Here is a 20,472-nt window from a genome sequence, read left to right as displayed (position 1 = left end):
TCTCCGCCGATGCTGCCAGACCTGCTGAGTTTTTCCAGGTAATTCTGTTTTTGTTTTGGATTTCCAGCATCTGCAGTTTTTTTGTTTTTATCTCTAATGAAATATTAACCTTTATGACCAAAGGACAAGACTGTAAAGGGAAGGACATTTTTCTATAGCTGTACAAAACCCTGGTTAGATCACACCTGGAATACTGTGTATTGTTCTGGGCATCACAGCTTAAAAAGGATCCATTGATCTCGAATGAGTGCAGCGCACAGTGTTACCAGGGCTCCAAGAGTTAGATAATGAGGAGATATTATATAAACTAGGTTTGGATTCCCTGGAATAGAGAAGGTTAAGGGTTGATTTGTTTGAATTGCTTAGCAATTTGAAAGGAATTGATGAGGTAGAATGAGTGAAACTTTGTCCACTGTTGCAGACAAGGGAACGTATCCTCAAAATCAGAGTCAGGCCATTCAGGAGAGGAGTTAGAATACATTTCTTCACACAAAAGGTGGTGGCAGCTATCCTGCAAGAAGCAATAAATGCTAGCTCATTTAATAATTTTAAATCTGACAATGAGAGATTTTTGTTAGGCACTCTGTGATCATGACTCCCCCCCACACCCTCTCCAAACCCCAACCCTCAGCAGTTTTCCTTACTGGAGATTGATCAAGCCCGTTCCCCCACTCCCGAGGCTTCAACAAGCTAGAAAGGGAATTATTACGCTCCTATTATTGATTCAGAAAGGAGACCAGTGACATAAAAAATCCTCCCATTAAGAGGTTAACAACAGCTCTCAATTCCAGTGAAGATGTTTGCAAAGGAGCTGTTCTAATGACAAGAAATATCAGACTTTAATATTTGTCCTTTGCCGTTGTCCTGGTAGTTGTCTTCTGCCTTTGCAAATCGAGGCTGGGGGACAGAGGATAAATACAATAGCCAAGGTAAATGAAAAAATATAGTGGCACTTGAAGAGTTTTTTGTTATTATTGCTTCAGTTTTTATTCCCCGTTTTTACACGAGCATTTAATGGTACGTTGGTTAAGGGATTTTTGGAAATCCAGAAGGATAAATGGCAGTAGAAATATTGTTACGATCCCCAGCTGAGGTTACACCTGGACAAGTCTGATCGCAGGGTGGAACCCAGCTTGATAGATCCTAACTTTTATTTGTTTGTTCAGATACTTGGGGAGGAGCTACTGAACAGAGTCACTGGAGTCAGCTGGTGAACTTTTAACAAAAGAATTAAACATTTATTTAACAAGAAAAGATGAACTATATTACAATACTCCTTCACCCACAATTATACCTTTACAGATATATACAAATTTGCAAGGATAACACAAGTTACAAAAGCTATCTTATACTCTAATATTCACAGTAAGTACACAGTCCATATAAACTAATCGCGACCTGTGGTCATTCACGCCACACCCTGAAACCAAGTGACAGATGCCACCTCAACCAGATGCTATGGATCTCTCCTCAATTCCCCCAAGACACTTGTCACACCATGAGCCAACCAATTTCATTGAACTCTGTCTTTCACATGAGGGTTTCAAATCTCCATTCTCCAAGAACTCGCTTTGGAATCTTCCCCTAAACCAACGCTTTCTCTCAGATGCCTTCTGCAAGGGTTTACCTCAGGGTTTTGAACTCTCCTTCTGGTGTTCCTCTCCCCTGGGTCATCACATGCATTCAAGCTGTCTTCCACATGCTCTCTCTCACTGACTCAGCCATCAACAGTACCACTGCTTCACATGCCCATAGCAAAGAGCTACAGACCTTCAGTTATCTCTGCGGACTTTCTTGCCTTTTGCAAGCTGTTCTCGCTTTAAATGAGCTTTCTGCAGCTTTTGTCTCTTTAAATTTGAAGCTTGGAGCCTTTCTCTCTGCCTCTTATTCTTAACTTCCTAGAAAAGGTTCCTGTCCTTCCTTTGACGAGAAGGTCTGCCTGGGACTTTCTCCTTCCCCACTCCCCTGGATTCTTGGGTCCTTTTCTTTAGCTTGGGACTGGCTACCTGTTCCCTTCTAGCTCCAGTCTCTCTCTGGCAGCTACTTTCAACCAACTTTAGCCTGGAACTGGCTACCTGCCCCTTCTCGGGCAGCTATTTTCAAAACCAGCTGAATTCCAACAGCTCCAAAGCAAAACTGCTGTCTCTAGCCTTTCCATGTGCGTACCTGTGGGAGGGTCCTGCCTCCCTGGACCCATGTTGTTAGGCAACAGCACTGTTTCTTTCCTACCCTTGTTTGCTTAACTTCTCTTTAGGAGCCGTAAAACTAAAAGTGAAACTAAAACTCAATTTGTCCTTTCTTAACACACATTCCTAACACCTGCAAATACCAATATAACTTAAACTGTCTCTATTTCCTAACAATATTAAGACTCTGACTTTGGCATCAAACATTTAATCCAGTAGAAAAATATTGCTGGTTAATCATGGAAGCAAGGTACATGAGACAAACAATGCCAGAGAGTTGAAGAAAAGGCTAACAACCCTTGAATTCTAAGCACTTCATCAATGATTGAATTATCTAAAGCTATGGATCAAATAGCCAATGCTCAGAGTCTGACATACTCTGCCCCAATAAAAAATAACTCATGAATTTTCATCTTGAACTATTGAAGATCAAAGGGCACATCCAAAGGATTCTGACATGGAAATAAAGCAGAGTGACCAGGATGAAAAATCACACTGATAACATTGGGATAGACTATATGAAGGATGGACCTAGATGGTGGGAATCTGTCATTGAAATTAGTAAATTATAGAATCATACAGGATCTGCTAGGGCCATGTGTCTCCTGACCTCATTACAGCCTTGGACTAAACAGGGACAAAAGAACTGAACTCAAGAGGGGAGGTGAGAGTGACTGCCCTTGACATCAAGACAGCATTTGACTGAGTGTGGCATCAAGGAGCCCTAGCAAAACTGGAGTCAATGGGAATCAGGGGGCAAACTCTCCATTGATTGGAGTCATACTTAACACAAAGGAAGTTGGTTGGAGGCTAATCATTTCAGTCCCAGGATATTACTGTAGGAGTTCCTTAGGATAATATCCTTCTAGGCTCAACCATCTTCAACTCCTACATCAATGACCTTCCCTCCAACACAAGGTCAGAAGTGGGGATGTCCCTGATGATTGCACCATGTTCAGCACCATTCACAACTACTCAGTTACTGAAACAGTTCCTTTCAATATGGAGCTAGACCTGGAAAATATATAGGCTTCAGTTGGCAAGTGGCAAGTAACATTCACGCCACACAAGTGCCAGCTAATAACCATCCCCAACAAGAGAGAATCCAACCATTTCCCCATGACATTTAATGGCATTACCATGGCTGATCCCCTACTATCAACATCCTGGGAGTTACAATTGACCAGAAACTGAAATGGGCCAGTCATGTAAATATTGCAGCTACAAGACCAGGTCAGAGGCTGGGAATTCTACAAAATGTAACTTACCTTCTGACTCCCCAAAGCCTGTCCACCATCTACAAGGCAAAGTCAGGACTGTGATGAAATACACTCCGTTTGCCTGAATGAGTGCAGCTCCAACAACACTCAAGAAGCTTGACACTGTTCAGCAGCCACTTGATTGGAACTCCATCCCTCTTAAACACCACTCCCTCTACCACCAATGCAGAGTGGCAGCAGTATGTGTTATATATAAGATGTACTGCAGCAACTCACCAAGGCTCCTTTGACAGCACCTTCCAAATACAGGACATCTACCACCAAAAAGGACAAGGGCAGCAAGTGCATGGGAACACCACCACCGGAAGTTCCCCCCCAAGCCACACACTATTCTGACTCGGAACTATATTGCCGTTCTTTCACAATCGCTGGATCAAAATGCTGGAACTCCCTCCCTAACAGCAGTGTGGCTGTTTCTACACCAGATGGACCACAATGTTTCAAGCAGGTGGCTCACCACCACTTCTCAAGGGCAATTAGGGATGGGCAATATATATATGGGCAAGATATATAAAATATATCTATAAATATATATTATATATCAGAAATTGTTATTTCATGAAAGCTTATCTACTAAAAATGAGCAAAAATCTGCAATAATTAATTCAAAAGAAAATTTTTCATTTTGGGGGAGCTTAGGGCTAGGGGATGGCATAATCTAAAATCAGATCCAGATTTTTTTTGTTGCTCATTCATGTGGGCATTGCTGGCTAGGCCAGCATTTATTGCCCATCCCTAATTGCCCTGAGGGCATTTAAGAACCATCCACATTGGCATGGGTCTGGAGTCACATAGAGGCCAGGCCAGGCCAGTATATTTAACTCCTTAAATGACATTAGTGAACTAGATGGATTTTTATGATAATCAGCAATGGTTTCTATTAGACTTTTAATCCCTGATGTTCATTGTATGGGAGAAAAAAGTATATATACAGGATAACAAAGGATTAAGTGGTTAAACTATATAATGGAATATTAAAACAAAGTGTCCTTGAAACTAGGCCCATCCATTTTCTCACTAGCACATTAAATAATAGACTAGTCACGCTATCAGCTACCTTCCCAGACTAATGGGCGCAAGATGGGTTGTGCAAGTGTCAGATGTGAGAACTATTGTGTGCATGCCAAAAGATATGTACTTTTTTGCTATAACTATGTGTGTACTCTAATGCTTCTCAGAGTGCCGGGTAGCTCCACTGTATGCTGCTGGGCTCTCTATGATATCACGATTCAATAACGGCTTCCGAGACAAACCTCCTGGGTCTGAGTGTTCACTCCGTTTTCCGCAACACATTGAATTCAAATTCCACCATCTGCCATGGCAGAATTTGAACCCATGTCCCTAGATCATTACTCTGGGTCTCTAGATTATTAGCCCAGCAACAATACTACTACACCATCACCTTTCCATTTTAAAGGCTGAACTTAGGAAACACATATACACACAAAGGCCAAGATTTAATGTGGAGATGATGGCCCGTTCACCGACTGGAAAGATGGTGGTGAGCTCGCCTCCACCAGCCCTGGAAGTCATGACTCAATTTTATGCGACTCAGACAATTTGCTGCCTGAAGTCATGGCTTCCGCCCCTCTGAGGCAGGATGTCCCACCTCCAAGTGCTGCCAGCCAATCAGAGGGCCAGCAGCTCTTCAGTCCCAGCAGCTCCAGTGGAAGCAGTGGCCACTGCTGGGTCTACAGCAGGTGCAGACAGGAGGCATCGATGGAGGCAGGGAAGATGAGTGGGGCAGGCTTGTCAGTCAGGTAGGTGTGCCGAGGGAGGCGGAGGTCGATCAAGAGGCCAAAGAAGAGTGTCCTTGAAACTAGGCCCATCCGTTTTCTCACTAGCAAATAAAATAATAGACTAGTCGCGCTATCAGCTACCTTCCCAGACTAATGGGTGGAAGATTGGTTGTGCAAGTGTCAGATGTGGTTGTAAACTAAAAGAACTATTGTGTGCATGCCAAGAGATATGTACTTTTTTGCCATAACTATGTGTGTACTCTAATGCTTCTCAGAGTGCTGGCTAGCTCCGTTGTATGCTGCTGGGCTCTCCGTGATATCGTGATTCAATAAAGGCTTCCGAGACAAACCTCCTGGGTCTGAGAGTTCACTCCGTTTTCCGCAACAAATTGCCGACGAGGATGAGATCTGACTGAAGTCCAGCAGCCTCTTAAGTTGGAGAGGTGGTGAAAATTTTGGGCCGTCGGATCTCTAAAAAAGAACCCTCGCGGAGAAAGGGAGGAACAACTCTCCTAAGTTAGGGAGAGTACGAACTGCATCCTAGCTGAGAGGGGGATTGCAGTGAATTAGCGTCCCAGCTGAAAGGGGGACTGCGATTAAAAGGGTAGCTACTGACCAAAGAGACTTAAGTGACCCAAAGAATCAGAGGACTTGTTAAGGAACTCTTAAACACCGGTGAGCGCATAGGGTAGGAAACGCCCCGCGCTGTTAATTGTGTTTTCTTTTCAGAAAAATGGGAGGCCTCAACAGCAGAGCGGGCTCTGCCACTCACCCCCCTTCTCAAAGTACTAAGAACAAACTGAAACCGGCGAAACCAGAGCTTAAATCAGGAACTTTGAAGATGGGTAAGAAAACAAAAAAAAATGTAGTAGTAGTATACCCAGGGGTTTGAGTCCCCTGGAGGTGAAAAGTAAGTAATTTCTGTGTTTTCTTTTGTGTATGTTATTAAGTAAAATGGGAAATATGACATCAAAGAAACCCCAGGTTTCCCCTTTGAAGGGAACCCCAAATGTTTATATGTATGTCCATTACGGTCCTGAAATTGTCCAATATGTTTCTGATTGGGTTAAATGGACTCAAAGTAAAAGAGAGAGCTTCCCACCAGCTGGAACTTTTAATCGGGACAGATTTGAGTGCTTATAATATGTTTTAAGGGAAGTAGATAGTCCGCTACTGAACTTTCTGTAACTTAAAAATTGATCTAAGTTACAAGAGCTGTTTGTGCTGAAGAGAGAGAGCGAGAGAAAGGGTACCCCTAGGGGGTTAATGAGCAATTGACAAGCGGCAGCAGAGAGAATGTGAGCTTTCGTCAGTTTGAAGGTCCCTATAGGTGGAGCCTTCAAGATCCCTTTATTTCTCCCCACTGCTACGCGAAGCTTCGTTTAGAGTTAAGTTCAATATTATAGGAGTATCGATACATACCTTTATATATGTGTTTGTTTATGTGCAATGAAGCATTTGTATGTGAGTTTTCTTCCCTGAATTGTCTTTTGTGTGTGTAGCTGAGCACTTTAGAGTCAAAAGCCCCATATTAGAGTAAAGGAAAAGTTTATTCAAACATTCCAAAGTTTTGAGTATAAGTTTTGAGTTGAGATTTCTGGCAAAAATCGTAATTTGAAGGTGGTGCAAAGATAAAACAGTGCTTGCCTTTGTTTGAGATGAACCAACCCTTGTACCACCCCCTTGCAGACTAGTAGGGGATAACCCTCATCATCAGCTTCCAAGCTGATTGGGATTAATACATACGAGTTAGGCTTCTAAAATTCTGAGAAAAAGAAATTAATTGAAATTCAGAAAGATTCTAGGAAAACGAAAAGACATAAACACAAGGTCTAGGTGGTTCCAATGGATAAAAAGGGGTTTCTTATGAAGAGATGAATTAAATATTAAAGGAAATCTGCTTTCCAAAAGCACTGGAATTTGCACTGGGGACAATCTTGAGATGTAAAGTGCAGTTTAATTTAACAGGTTACTTTTGAATCACTAAGATGCTATCTAAGGTAAAGAATGTGTCGATAAACATACGGAAATTATAACTTGGATACAAATCGTTACACATGAAAAAAAGAGGTTGTTTTAATTTTGATAGTGTAAATTACAGTTCTTACAAAGTTTAAAAATTTGAGGTTTGGTTCTTGATAAAGTTCTCAAAAAGGGAATTTTCATTTTAAAAGGTCTGACAATTGGCACTAATTCAAATGCTGCAAGCTTTTGTGTTTGTAAGTCTGTTCCCAAAATATGAAGCTAAGCTCAAGACCTTGACAAAGTTTGGCAGAAATCCAATTTTTGGCTGAGTTAATGAATCTGGGATAATTCTAAAAGAAAAGGGTCAGACACAATTTAGTGGGTTACTTTTAAGACAATAAAATCTTTGAGGAGAAGAAAAGGGAAGCAAAACATGTCAAAACCTGATTTCTGTTTTTAAAACTGTTATGAAAATACTTTAAAGTCTCTCCAGGCAACCTGAACAAGATAAGATGGTAGCTGTTGCAAGTGTAATATGGTATGAGGCAAGTAGGAGAATGAGTTAGGGAAAGAGGACATAAAGTACAAACTGTTTTAAGGGAAATGAATTTGATAATCTGGCCATCAACTGAGGCATTGGAACTGCACAGGGGGAGATAAGCAAAGATCTAGAGACAGAGATCCCCGTTGAAATGGAATAGTTAATATGGCCTAAAGAGTAAGGAAACATTTTAAACAATCAAGACAATAGAGAAACTGAACTCAAGAAAACCTTAGGATGATCATGGTCAGGAAAGAAAACTTAAAAGTAAAACTATGAGGAATCTATAGTTCAGGAATTGAAATGTAAGGAGAAATAATACTTAACAACAATTTACCACAAGATGGATACAGGTAAAGGGAAAGCTGGAAAAAGGCTAAATAGATGTATTACTGATTAAATTAATGTGCCTGTGAGCTACAAAAAGCAAAACCATAGGATTAACACCTTGATGACAGGCAGAGTTAAGCGGTTTCCAGAGAGAACCATCACTGGAAGTGAAGATACTGAGCCATTGAAAGATAGGATAAGAAGGTGCATTGTAGAGTTGTTTAAGGAATTGAGGCCTGACATGAGACAGCAGCAGGAGAGAGTAAACTGGAAGGAGTTGGGGTGCCTACCCAAATGGGTTCAGATCAGGGAACTAATTTCACAGGAAGAGTCATTAAAGAAGTGTGTAATTTTATAGAGATTAAACAGAAACTCCATATTCCTTACCACCCCCAGAGTCCAGGGATGGTGGAAAGGATGAACTGAACTTTAAAAAAAAAATCAATCAAGAGACAGGGAACAGCCTAATATTCTAATGCACTGTGGGCTACCCCAAGCAGGACTGACAGGTTCACCCCATTTGAAATTATAACAGGAAGGGCCATGCAATTACCTGAAGGCATTATAGTAGGAGGTGTAGGGTCAAGAAAGGAAAAATACAGGACAATGTAAGGGAATTAAGTAGGCAATTACCTGAGTTGAGAGAGGAAGTTAGAGACTGACAGATGATTAAAGATATGGAAACAGGCAAATCCAAAGAGCAACAAAGGACCTCCCCCACCCCAAGTGGGGAATAAAGTGATGGCTAGGGTGAGCTCAGAGCTGACATACACAGACCATACCAGGTAATTATGACAGGTGACCCTAACTATCTCAAGAGATTGCATATACAGGTAGTAGAAGCTTAGAAAAAGCCCACCATTGAAGATTGCCATCAATACCCGGAGACCTAGTCCTAGTAAAGACCTTCAGGAGAAAGAACTGTTTGGAACCTTGATGGGAAGGGCCTTTCCAAGTTCTGCTCACCACCCATATGGCCGTAAAGGTTGAAGGACGCCCTTGTGGATCCACACATCGCACGTCAAACAGACGCTGACCTCGGATGGCAGTGCTTGTGCCAGAACTTTAACTGAGCCGTCGGAATGCTGACTCTGATTTGGATCCTGTCCTGCGTGGTCCATGCGGGAGCATGGAATACCAATTCTGCGGTTCAACGAATGCAGGCCGTAGCCTCTCAAGTTAATCGGACTAAATGTTGGATTTGTATTCATTTTCCTCTATGCAAGACAGCAGCTGAATTGCATGAGAGGGTGGAAAGGACCCTACCTTGTGCTGCTAACAACTCGAACTGCCTTGAAGATTAAAGGGAAGGAAGATTGGGTCCACGCCACTCGTAAAAAAAAACATTGTTCGGCAGTCCTATAACCGTCGTTACCAGTGAACTAATTTGCATTATGTATCAGATACTGCCTTTTGCTATATTCTGTCTTTTTGCTATATTTTATGGAGTGTACCCAAAGGATTCTCACCCCAACACCTTTTTGTCTTTATGCCATGCCTTTCTAGACAAGTAGGACAGGGCGCCTGTTGGATATGTGCCCAGACTCCCCAACATGGAGGTGAGTCAAGCAGCTATCAGGCAAAACCAATGACTGAGGAAGAAATAAAGGATCTCACAAATTTCCACACCCAGTCAGATGATGCAGAATCCAATTTGTTCAGGGGATGGTTCCGTCACTCTCCACATGCTAATGGGTGGAACTATACAAATCATGGGATAAGAATCAAGCCTCCTCAGGAGCCGATAAATGCCACCTTTGGTATTCGAACCTTGCAACTGGTACCTATAACCTGGGAAACAGTAGTTGCGAAAACACCATATTTACTAGCCCTGGTAGTTATGATCCTCAAAATCCTCTAAATGGTACATACTGGGTTTGCGGAGAAAAAGCATATCCCTGGCTGCCTGGGATACCGCAATTATCTTCCTTTTTAAATCAAGATGCCGATAATTTGGGCAAGGGCACTACCACTCCCACCTGGAGTGGTTGCTGCTACCTAGCATATTTGAATCCGTACCTCTGCTATATAAGTAGGTTAGATATTAACCCGCATCTGCGTCTGCATCTCCGTGGCATCTCGGAGTCCAAGCGATTCTGGATGATTGTCATCCCCTCATATGGGACTGCTCATAATTCCCGAGATTGTCAACCTGGCAGCTGCACTTGAAAAATTTGCTAATTCAACGGCTGATGCTTTGATTGAGACACAGAAACAGATTTCAGTTACCACTACTGAAATGATAGCCCTACGCCTGACCGCTCTGCAAAATAGAATGGCCCCTGCTTTCCTCCTAGCTGAAAAAGGTAGCACTTGTGCCATGATAGGTTCAGAGTGCTGCACTTATATGCCTGATGTTTCTGAGAATATTACTAACCTGGGACACCATGTTATGGATAAAGTGCAAGAAATAAAGTAAGCTGGGAAAAGACAGTCATTTTTATAACAAGGATTCCCGGTGGACTACAGTAATGGGGTGGTTCTCCGGTTGGGGAAGTTGGCTGCTGTATGTTTTAATTGGGTTGGTCATAGCATGTGTTATAGGGTGTTGTGCATGTGTTGCTCTGCGAATTTGCTGTTCCCAGGTTATTAACAGTGTCTCTACTGGATTAGATGATGCCCCAATTGTTCCCCAAATGATGCGCGCTGGTCCCAGTGAGGCCCACTGGTGGGGAGAAAAGGTTTACCCTGCCGGAGATCGGCCTTTTCCTTATGGTTATGAACCCCCTTATGATAATAAAGATACTATTCCTCATTGGTGTTAATCTAGAAGATTAACAAGGAGGGATTGTGGGAGAATAAAATACATATACAGGATAACAAAGGGTTAAGTGGTTAAACTATATAATGGAATATTAAAACAAAGTGTCCTTGAAACTAGGCCCATCCGTTTTCTCACTAGCACATAAAATAATAGACTAGTCGCGCTATCAGCTACCTTCCCAGACTAATGGGCGCAAGATGGGTTGTGCAAGTGTCAGATGTGAGAACTATTGTGTGCATGCCAAAAGATATGTACTTTTTTGCTATAACTATGTGTGTACTCTAATGCTTCTCAGAGTGCCGGGTTGCTCCGTTGTATGCTGCTGGGCTCTCTATGATATCACGATTCAATAACGGCTTCCGAGACAAACCTCCTGGGTCTGAGTGTTCACTCCGTTTTCCGCAACACATTGAATTCAAATTCCACCATCTGCCATGGCAGAATTTGAACCCATGTCCCTAGATCATTACTCTGGGTCTCTAGATTATTAGCCCAGCAACAATACTACTACACCATCACCTTTCCATTTTAAAGGCTGAACTTAGGAAACACATATACACACAAAGGCCAAGATTTAATGTGGAGATGATGGCCCATTCACTGACTGGAAAGATGGTGGTGAGCTCGCCTCCAGAAGCCCTGGAAGTCATGACTCAATTTTATGCGACTCAGACAATTTGCTGCCTGAAGTCATGGCTTCCGCCCCTCTAAGGCAGGATGTCCCACCTCCAAGTGCTGCCAGCCAATCAGAGGGCCAGCAGCTCTTCAGTCCCAGCAGCTTCAGTGGAAGCAGTGGCCACTGCTGGGTCTACAGCAGGTGCAGATGGGAGGCATCGATGGAGGCAGGGAAGATGAGTGGGGCGGGCTTGCCAGTCAGGTAGGTGGTGCCGAGGGAGGCGGAGGTCGATCAAGAGGCCAGAGAAGAGCAGCAGGAGTGGCAATTGCCACTAGGAGGACCTCCATGGCCCACAAAGTACTTGATAACAAGTGGCCGCCCCCCCCCCCCCCCAAGCCTGCTGGCAGTCTGTCTATGCTTTTGTAACTCGTTTGAGTACAAACACATTTCCATCTGTTCCTATTCAGATGAAGTTACCTTGTTTCATAGTTTGCCATGGTGAGATTTGAACTCTTGATACTCTTTTTGAGTAAACCTGTTTCCATCTGTTTCAGATGAAGTTACATTGTTTCATAGTTTGCCATTGTGAGATTTGAACTCTTGATACTCTTTTGAGTAAACCTGTTTCCATCTGTTTCAGATGAAGTTACATTGTTTCATAGTTTGCCATTGTGAGATTTGAACTCTTGATTTTTGGATTACAAACCCTGTACCATAACCACTTGGCTATTTAAGCCAAGCATATGAACTCTTGATACTCTTTTGAGTAAACCTGTTTCCATCTGTTTCAGATGAAGTTACATTGTTTCATAGTTTTGCCATTGTGTGATTTGAACTCTTGATCATGGGGTTACAAACCCAGTACCATAACCACTTGGCTATTTAAGCCAAGCATATGAACTCTTGATACTCTTTTGAGTAAACCTGTTTCCATCTGTTTCAGATGAAGTTACATTGTTTCATAGTTTTGCCATTGTGAGATTTGAACTCTTGATCTTGGGGTTATAAGCCCAGTACCATAACCACTTGGCTATTTAGGCCAAGCCTGGCAGTCTGTCTATGGTGGGATGCCTTTAAGTGGTGATTAATTGGCCACTTGAGGGCCTCAATTGGCCCAATGGCAAGCAGGCTGCCTGTCACCTACCCTGCCACTGGTAAAATAGTGGGGGAGGCAGAAGGGCAACAGACACAGCACCTTCTGCTATCCCAACTGATAACTAAACCTCTCTCTCCCCACCTCCCAGGTTATTCCTGGTGGAGGTGACATAACATTCTGGCCGAAGTGTGGCAGTAGTTAGGAACTCTTTCCTCAAGTGAAAATGTGGAGACAGTAGCAAAGTGGTAATGTCACTGGACTAGTAATGCAGAGGCCCAGGCTAATATTCTGGGGATAACAGTTCAAATCCCTCTATTGCTGCTGGTGGAATTTAAATTAATAATCTGTAATTGCAAAGCTGACCTCATTAATGATGACCATGAAACAATTGTTGAAAAAACACATCTGGTTCACTAATGCCCTTTAGGGAAGGAAACCTGCCCTTACGTGGTCTGGCCTTGATGTGGTTAACTCTTAACTGCCCTCTGAAATGGTGTGGCAAGCTACTCAGTTCAAGGACAATTAGAGATGGGCAACAAAAATGCTTCTCCTGATTCCTACTACTCCTATTGCCTACAAATTAGGAGCATGAGGAAGCCACTTAGCCCTTTGAGCCTGCTCCACTCTTCAATGAGATCGTGGTTGATCTGATTGTTACCTCAACTCCACATCCTGTGAAAGAATATTAAAAACATGCTAGATTAATTGTTAAGTTTAAAACTGAGATTGGTAGATTTTTGATAACCAATAGGTATTAAGCGATGTGGAGAAAAGGTAAGTATATGGGGATGGGTCGCAGGTCAGCCATGATCCCATTGAATGACAGGACAGGTTCGAGGGGCTAAATTGTCCTGTTCCTATGTTCCTTAGTTTGGGCATAAAGCAGAACAAGTCAGAACAACAAAGCTACAATGAGGGGATGCAAAATAGTTGCAAAATTTATCCCACAACTTTCCTATTGGCCATTCTGGAGTGCCATCCACGATTGCCATATAACAAGGAGATATAGACAGACACGATCATCTTGCACAACTTATTGATACTGGGCATAATAATACTGAAAAGCAATAAAACTGCATTTTAAAAACAACAGAAAGCTATTTTTTTGGCAATCAATATCCATTTTTATGAGGAAAAAATGTACATGCCTCTTGTTTTTTTTTTCCTTTGAACCTTAGGAAGTGTAACACAGCAGTAACAGTTTGCATGTCTCCCCTTCTGTTATGTGAATGTTGAATTCTACGTGGGCTTGCCAAAGAGGACATCTGTCGCATCTCTGATTCTGCTGTGTTAGGACAGCTGATTGATACTAGGGGTGGAACTTTACAGCCCTGTCGTGGTGGGAATGACACTGTAAAATGCAGCGAACGGTTCAAAATTCCATTGACTCGGCAGGGCTGGAAAATCCCACTGGTGGGAGGGGTTGTAAAATTTTGCCCTAGGGAAATCTCTAGCATGTGACTGAAAGTAGCATTGGAAAAGAAAGACTATCACAGCTTTCATAGCCATTGTAATTACAAACCAGACGTGAGAATATATCTCCAGGTTTGACTGCAGTAGATGACGTGAATCTGGTAGAACCCTATGGCTAAGGGGAAGTCATCTAAGGCCTGTTGTTCAGTGAGGTCTATGCAACTGCTTCTCCAGGTTCCTCCTACTCCCATTCATCTATTAGATCCATTATTTAAAAATTGTATGATGCTACTGACAACAGAAAAATATAACCACCTCCAACTGCACTGCCAAACAACATTCTGTATATTTATTTTATGCTTATTTTAAGTGAGCTTGGCAAATGCATAAATATGTATTGTAAAATAAGCAGATTTTGCATAAATAGTCTTGAATAGCATTGAACAAGGAGTGAGTGACTAAAAAATCTCAAAATTGTGTGCCCTAATGATAGCTTTGCCTGTAATAAGGAAGACATTTCAGGTCATGTTCTAAGGTTACATTTAATGCGCACATTTGGAATTCTTGTGCAGGACTTCACATTTTGTCTATGTTCAATCTAAGGAATTTCTAGGTATAATTGACCTTGCTATATTTTATTGAATCATCACGGTTATTAAAAAAATACAATTAATGGTGCAAGTATAACTAATGACACATCTCACAATCCTGTCCATAAGGGAAGCAGGAAAGATTCCAAATTTCTTATTTCCTGGTCCCCACTGGGACAATTTTAATCTCCAAAAACGATGGGTTCGGGTCAGATATAAAGCTGAAATGTTAAAAATCTGAAACATGATTGTAACCTGGCTTTAATGGAGTGGGATAGGAGGGTAGGTGACCAGTTCACTCATGGGAGGCGAGTTGGTTGTTTTAAGGAGGCTGTGTGCCTTCATCTTAACCCTCCCAATCACTGATATCCCTTGATTAACGACATCCCCCAATCACTGATTCTGCATGATCACCAACGAACCAAAACCCACTGATCACCAACATTTCCCAACCACCGATCCCCCCCATAATCATTGATTCCCCCGATCACCGACCCACTCTCCTGCAATCAGTAATCCCCACAATCATTGGCCTAAAGGAATTAACATTTTATTTCTGTCTCTTACTTTCTCTCTCTCTCTCGAGCGTATCTTTCTTTATCTCTTCTTATTTGACTTTCTGCACCTGATTTGATATTGAATTCACTAGTCCAATTTACATGTTCTGATTCAGATTGCTCATCAATGATTCTTCAATTTTTTTAAATTCTTTTGTGGGATGTGGGCATCACTGGCAAGGCCAGAATTTGTTGCAAATCCCTAAGTGCACTTGAACTGAGCAGCTTGCTGGGCCATTTCAGAGTCAACCATATTGCTGTGGATCTGGAGTCACATGTAGGCCAGACCAGGTAAAGATGGCAGATTTCCTTCCCTAAAGGACATTAGTGAACCAGATGAGTTTTTATGACAATCAATGATAGTTTCATGGTTGCTAGCTCTGACACTAGTTTTTAATATGCCAGATTTTGTTAACAGAATTCAAATTCCACCTGCTGCAGTGGTGGGATTTGAACCCATATCCCCAGAGCATTAGCTCTGGATTACTAGTTCAGAGACATTACTACTACACCACCATCTCCTCAATTGATTTGCTTAAAGAGATTTACATTTGCCTGCCCTGTTCATAAAGAAGTATTATGCTGTTTGGCTGTCTTTCTGGCAGCAGCTTACCATTCAAAACCCATAGAAAGCCTATAGTCAAGTTCAAGTATAATGCACCATGGTCATGCTCACAGCAAAATCAGACCTGTTAATTTAGGGCTTCTTGAGGATGATAGAAACCTGGTTTGTTCATGGGAATGATAAGGCAGAAGATGACAAAGTAATTTCAAAGTGAAATATAATCACCAGAGGGCACAAGGCAATCACATGAAATAAGGCAATATTTTCATCTTTGGATACTGATCTCAAGTGTAAGGACAATAACATCAAAGTACATACCAAACCTTATGCAAAACTTGCCCTTATCACAAAATGCCTGCACAAAAGTGACATAATTTTAGCGCTGCATTGACATTCAGACCAGTCTTTAAACAAAAGTCTGCCCCCTCAGGTAGACATAAAGGCTCAGAACTTCCGATTTTCAGATGCTCATACTCCTGAGGTCCCCATGCACTGACTACACAGGGAAGTTTGGACTTCCGATGGGCAATATGCCATGCATCTGGAACCCTCTGAAACTCTGAATTAAAGTAATAGGCTTCAGATTGTTCCAACCCACTGAACAGAATAGTTATCCAGGGAAAGTTAGAAGGATTAAAACCAGTTCTAACTCGTGGTTAACTATGGTACTGAACACCTAACAACCCAGGGGACCCCCTAACTATTCCCAAACAACCACCTGGTATCCGCCACCCAACCCCATGACTACCCCCTTGACTGACGACCCCATGACTACACCCATTACCCCCCCGACTACATGCTACCAATCAACCAACTAACCCCACAAGACCTGGATTACCCTCCTGAACACTTGACTACACCCACCCACCCCAGACTACCGTCCCAGCCACTCGACTAGCCTCAGAACCCCTGAATACCTCCCAACTACCACAACCAGCACTGACCACCCGACTATCCTCCCTGACCTCCTGACCACCCACCCAACTACACCTCCTTGGGCCCCCAACTACCTCCCCAACTAACCCTCTGCCTCCCCCCCTACCCAACCTATCCCTCATCCAATTACTTGCCACCCTACCACCTACCCATCTGCTGTAAAAAAGGGGGCTTGGTTGGTTACCCCAACGATCCTGCAGTACGAGGAAGGACTCCCAGAACAGGTACACTTTACATATCTGAGGAGGTCCAGGATCGGAAGTCCAGGCAAGAAGTGCGGAGTTCCAGTGCAAGATAAGTAAATCAGAGGTGGAGTGGCAGTCAAAGGTGATTACCACTCCTCGGAAGAAGGGGCCCTTAAATAACCACATGACTCAAAGAGCAGGGAGGTGCTCCAAGTGTCTCCAGCAGCATTCATCCCTCAAATAGTACCAGCAAATTATCTGATCACTAATCTAATTGGTGTTAGTGGAACCTTGCTGTGCGCAAATTGGCTGCCAAATTACCCTACGTAACAACAGTGACTGTGCCCCACATGTACCTCATTGTTTGAAAAGTCCTTTGGAACATCCTTAGGAGGTAAATTAATGCTATACAATAGGAGAAAATGTTACCACTTGCCGGGGAGTCTAAAACTAGAAAACATAAATATAAGACAGTCACTCATAAATCCAATAAAGAATTCAGGAGTAACTGCTTTACACAGAGAGAAATGAGAATGTGGAACTTGCTAACTCATGGCCAGGATTTCTCCCTCACTGGGTGGGCTCGGCAGGGGTGGGCGGGAGCGGTTGGGAAGCCGACCGCCTCCCGCGATCAGGGCCGGACCGCAATTTCATGTTGGCGGGCCTATGTGCAGGGTGGGGAGGGGAGGGCGAGTGTGCAAGTTCACGCATGCGTTCAGGTGCGTGCTGGAAGAGTTATGAAAATTAAAAATAAAGATTTTTAAAATGGTCTAAAACATGCCCCCCCACCCCCCCCCCCCCCACCGTGTGATTCTGTCACATGAGCAGGGACATGTTATTGCTGAAAAGTTAAAATTTTGGTTTTATTTTTAATTGCTGTTGGAAACCTCATCCCACCCATGCATGAGGTTTCCTGAAAAATGCAAAGGCCACTTGGTCTTTTCGCCTGCCCGCCAAGGTTGGATGTGTCGTGGAAAATTCATTTCAATTAACATTTTTAATGGCCTTAATAGGCTTTTAATTGTTGGCGGGTGTGCTGCCGACTCCCGCACGTGCCCGCCGACTGAAATATTATGCAAGTGCGTGATGACGTTGGGACGCTTAACTGACATCATCGTGCGTCATTTTACACTCGGTTGGGTCGGGCACACGTTCAACTGACGAGCGTTGTATTCTGTTCCATGGAATTGTTGTGGTGAGTAACATGGATGCATTTAAGTGGAAACTAGGTAAGCACATGAGGGAGAAATGATTAGAGGATTTGCTGATGGGATGAGTTGAAATAGGAAGGGAGGAGGCTTGTGTGGAGCATAAAGAACCAGTCGGCCTGTTTCTAGGCTGTACGTTCCATGCAATTCCATGTAACTCTTGCATGCCTCATGTATGCAGGTTGTAAATTATGAATGGGGTTTCTACTTTACAGGGCAACAGAGCTCATATCTTAAAATATGTTGAACCATGTTGGCGACGGGCAGCTAATATTTAATTCTAACAACTCGGGAGAGTAATGGTGTATGACCTGTGGAAAATAATTGTGGCTTCCATCTAATTATTCTTATTGTTTTGTTATTCAATGACGGGATGTCACTAGATGCAATGATAATTAGAATCAGTGCCTTCAAAAATTTGATTGACACTATTCTGGTTTTTGTTTGATTACAGAATAAAGACTTGGGAAAAAAATATGGATTATCAAGAAGCAACTCAGAGATCTCCCACGACCTAATGCACCCTCTGGCAACATCATTCAGCAAGTGATGAAGAACTACATTTATATTTTTGAACTGCAATAGCAGATTATCAAACAGAAGCCAGTGCCTGGGAAGAGTTGCAGAGGCAGAAAAACACTTTTTAGGGCTTTGCTGCTCGCATATTTTGGATTGATAACGAATGCCAGACTTAAACCCTAGCAGGCCTCCTAGTCCTTGCTATTGCAAATTGATTGCTTCTTTGCATACATAAAACTTGAAATTAATTTATTGTACCTGAAGTGCTTTGAGACATTGTGAAAGACTTGTATATAAATGTGAGACTTTCTTTTGCCTTCACTAGGAACTCCATTTATTGGTGGGGCCCGAGAACCTGGGTATGGGCTTTAGATTTCATTCAAATTAGAGCGCGTGCTATAGAAGGAAGCCATGCAGATCAGTGATGGAAATTCATTTAAGTATTGGAAATATGTAATGGAAGCAGCCACAGGCACGTGACTAGTAAGGGGGTGATTGCAGACTTGTGGCACAGGTGCCTGGAGGCCAGGGATGTTGGAGGTGAGGGAGGTCAGGGGTTATGGGGAGAGGGAAATTGAAAGCTGAGAGCCTGAACTTGAGGGAGAAAGTGAAACTGGAAGTTGGGACCAAACAGAGTGGGGGAGGGGAGAAGGGGATTGGAGATTGGAGTATGGAGGCCAGTGCCTGGAGGCTGAGTGTCAGAGATCTCAGAGGGCCTAGAAACAGCAGTGATTGGAATGATGCTTTACAGATAAGTGCTTAGCTTTTTCATTCAGGTGAATTTAAGGTTTACTTCCCTGAGTGTAGCCAGCAATGCCACTGGACCTGAGCAAGCATTAGGCCCATTATTTCCATTTGCAAAGATTCTAATGGTTGCATCATGCATAGATAAAGCCCTTGTTTGTCTGTACACAATATGGCAGGTGGTGGACTTCTGGTCAGCAGAGCGGATGTGCTTCCTGCCCAACGTTTAAATAACTTAGATGCAAAGTGCTTGAGAAACAGAAACAATTAACTCAATTCCTTGGGCAGCATCACAAACAACAGCAACAGGCAATTGAAAAATAGTCACACTTTAACAATTTGAAACATCCCAATCAGTTCTTCGTAAATATTTTATGTGGCTTCCCCTCTGAGAATCCTCTAAGTACAGTGTGAATTGCTAAATGACATATTCAAGGTTTCTTATGCATAATAACTGACCTATAAAAAGTTGCCATTTAAGCTTGATCAGTTTTAGTTCGAAGTTGTCTTTGTGTATTAAAAATTAACGATCGTTGAAGAACAAATACCACCAGATTCATAATGATTATGAGATAATTACTGCATAGGATGTGTGTAAATATATGATGCATTGAATTTATATTTTTTGCCTTACACTGTAAAGATTTGGAATTATAAAACAGAAAATATTCATTTAAAATAAAGTCCTGCCAGTGCCATTGCATATGAAGCCCAGATTTGATGTTATTTACATATTGGGGGCAGGCAGCCGTGGCAGCAGAGGCAAAATAGGGGTGTTTAATCATCTTGACCAGCAAAACATTGGAGTAGCAAAGGCCAGTTCAGCTAAAGACAAAATGGTTGCCAAGTTGTGTGTTCCCATGCTAGTATTTCTCATCTGCATGCTGAACCTTGGCAACATGATCTGAAAATACAATGATAGTTTTTGCAAGTATGCAGATGACAGCCAGCTCTACCATACCACCACCTCTCTCGATTCCTCCACTGTTGCTAAATTATCAGGCTGCTTATCCGACATCCAGTATTGGATGAGCAGAAATTTTCTTCAATTAAGTATTGGAAAGACTAAACCCAATGTTTTTGGTCCCCATTCCAAGCTTTATTTCCTAGCTACCAACTATATCCCGCTGCCCCGCAACTGTCTAAAACTATACCAGGCTGCATGCAAACTTGGTGTCATACTTGACTCTGAGATGAGCTTCTGACCATGTATTTGCGCCATCATTAAGGCCGCCTAT

At 42.6% G+C, this 20,472-nt stretch overlaps 1 long non-coding RNA gene across 1 annotated transcript; it reads left to right on the top strand.

Moving 5' to 3' along the window:
- Positions 1 to 5,161: 5,161 nt before the first annotated feature.
- LOC121278242 lies at positions 5,162 to 19,937 on the top strand. Its single transcript, XR_005943083.1, has 3 exons — positions 5,162 to 5,226; positions 5,935 to 6,050; positions 18,426 to 19,937. It is a non-coding gene; the product is annotated as an uncharacterized LOC121278242 (long non-coding RNA).
- Positions 19,938 to 20,472: the final 535 nt, after the last annotated feature.

Source organism: Carcharodon carcharias, chromosome 5, assembly GCF_017639515.1.
Source record: "Carcharodon carcharias isolate sCarCar2 chromosome 5, sCarCar2.pri, whole genome shotgun sequence".
Taxonomy (NCBI): Eukaryota; Metazoa; Chordata; class Chondrichthyes; order Lamniformes; family Lamnidae; genus Carcharodon; species Carcharodon carcharias.
Note: the sequence above shows the minus strand (reverse complement) of the source record. Positions and strands in the feature narration are given on the sequence as shown.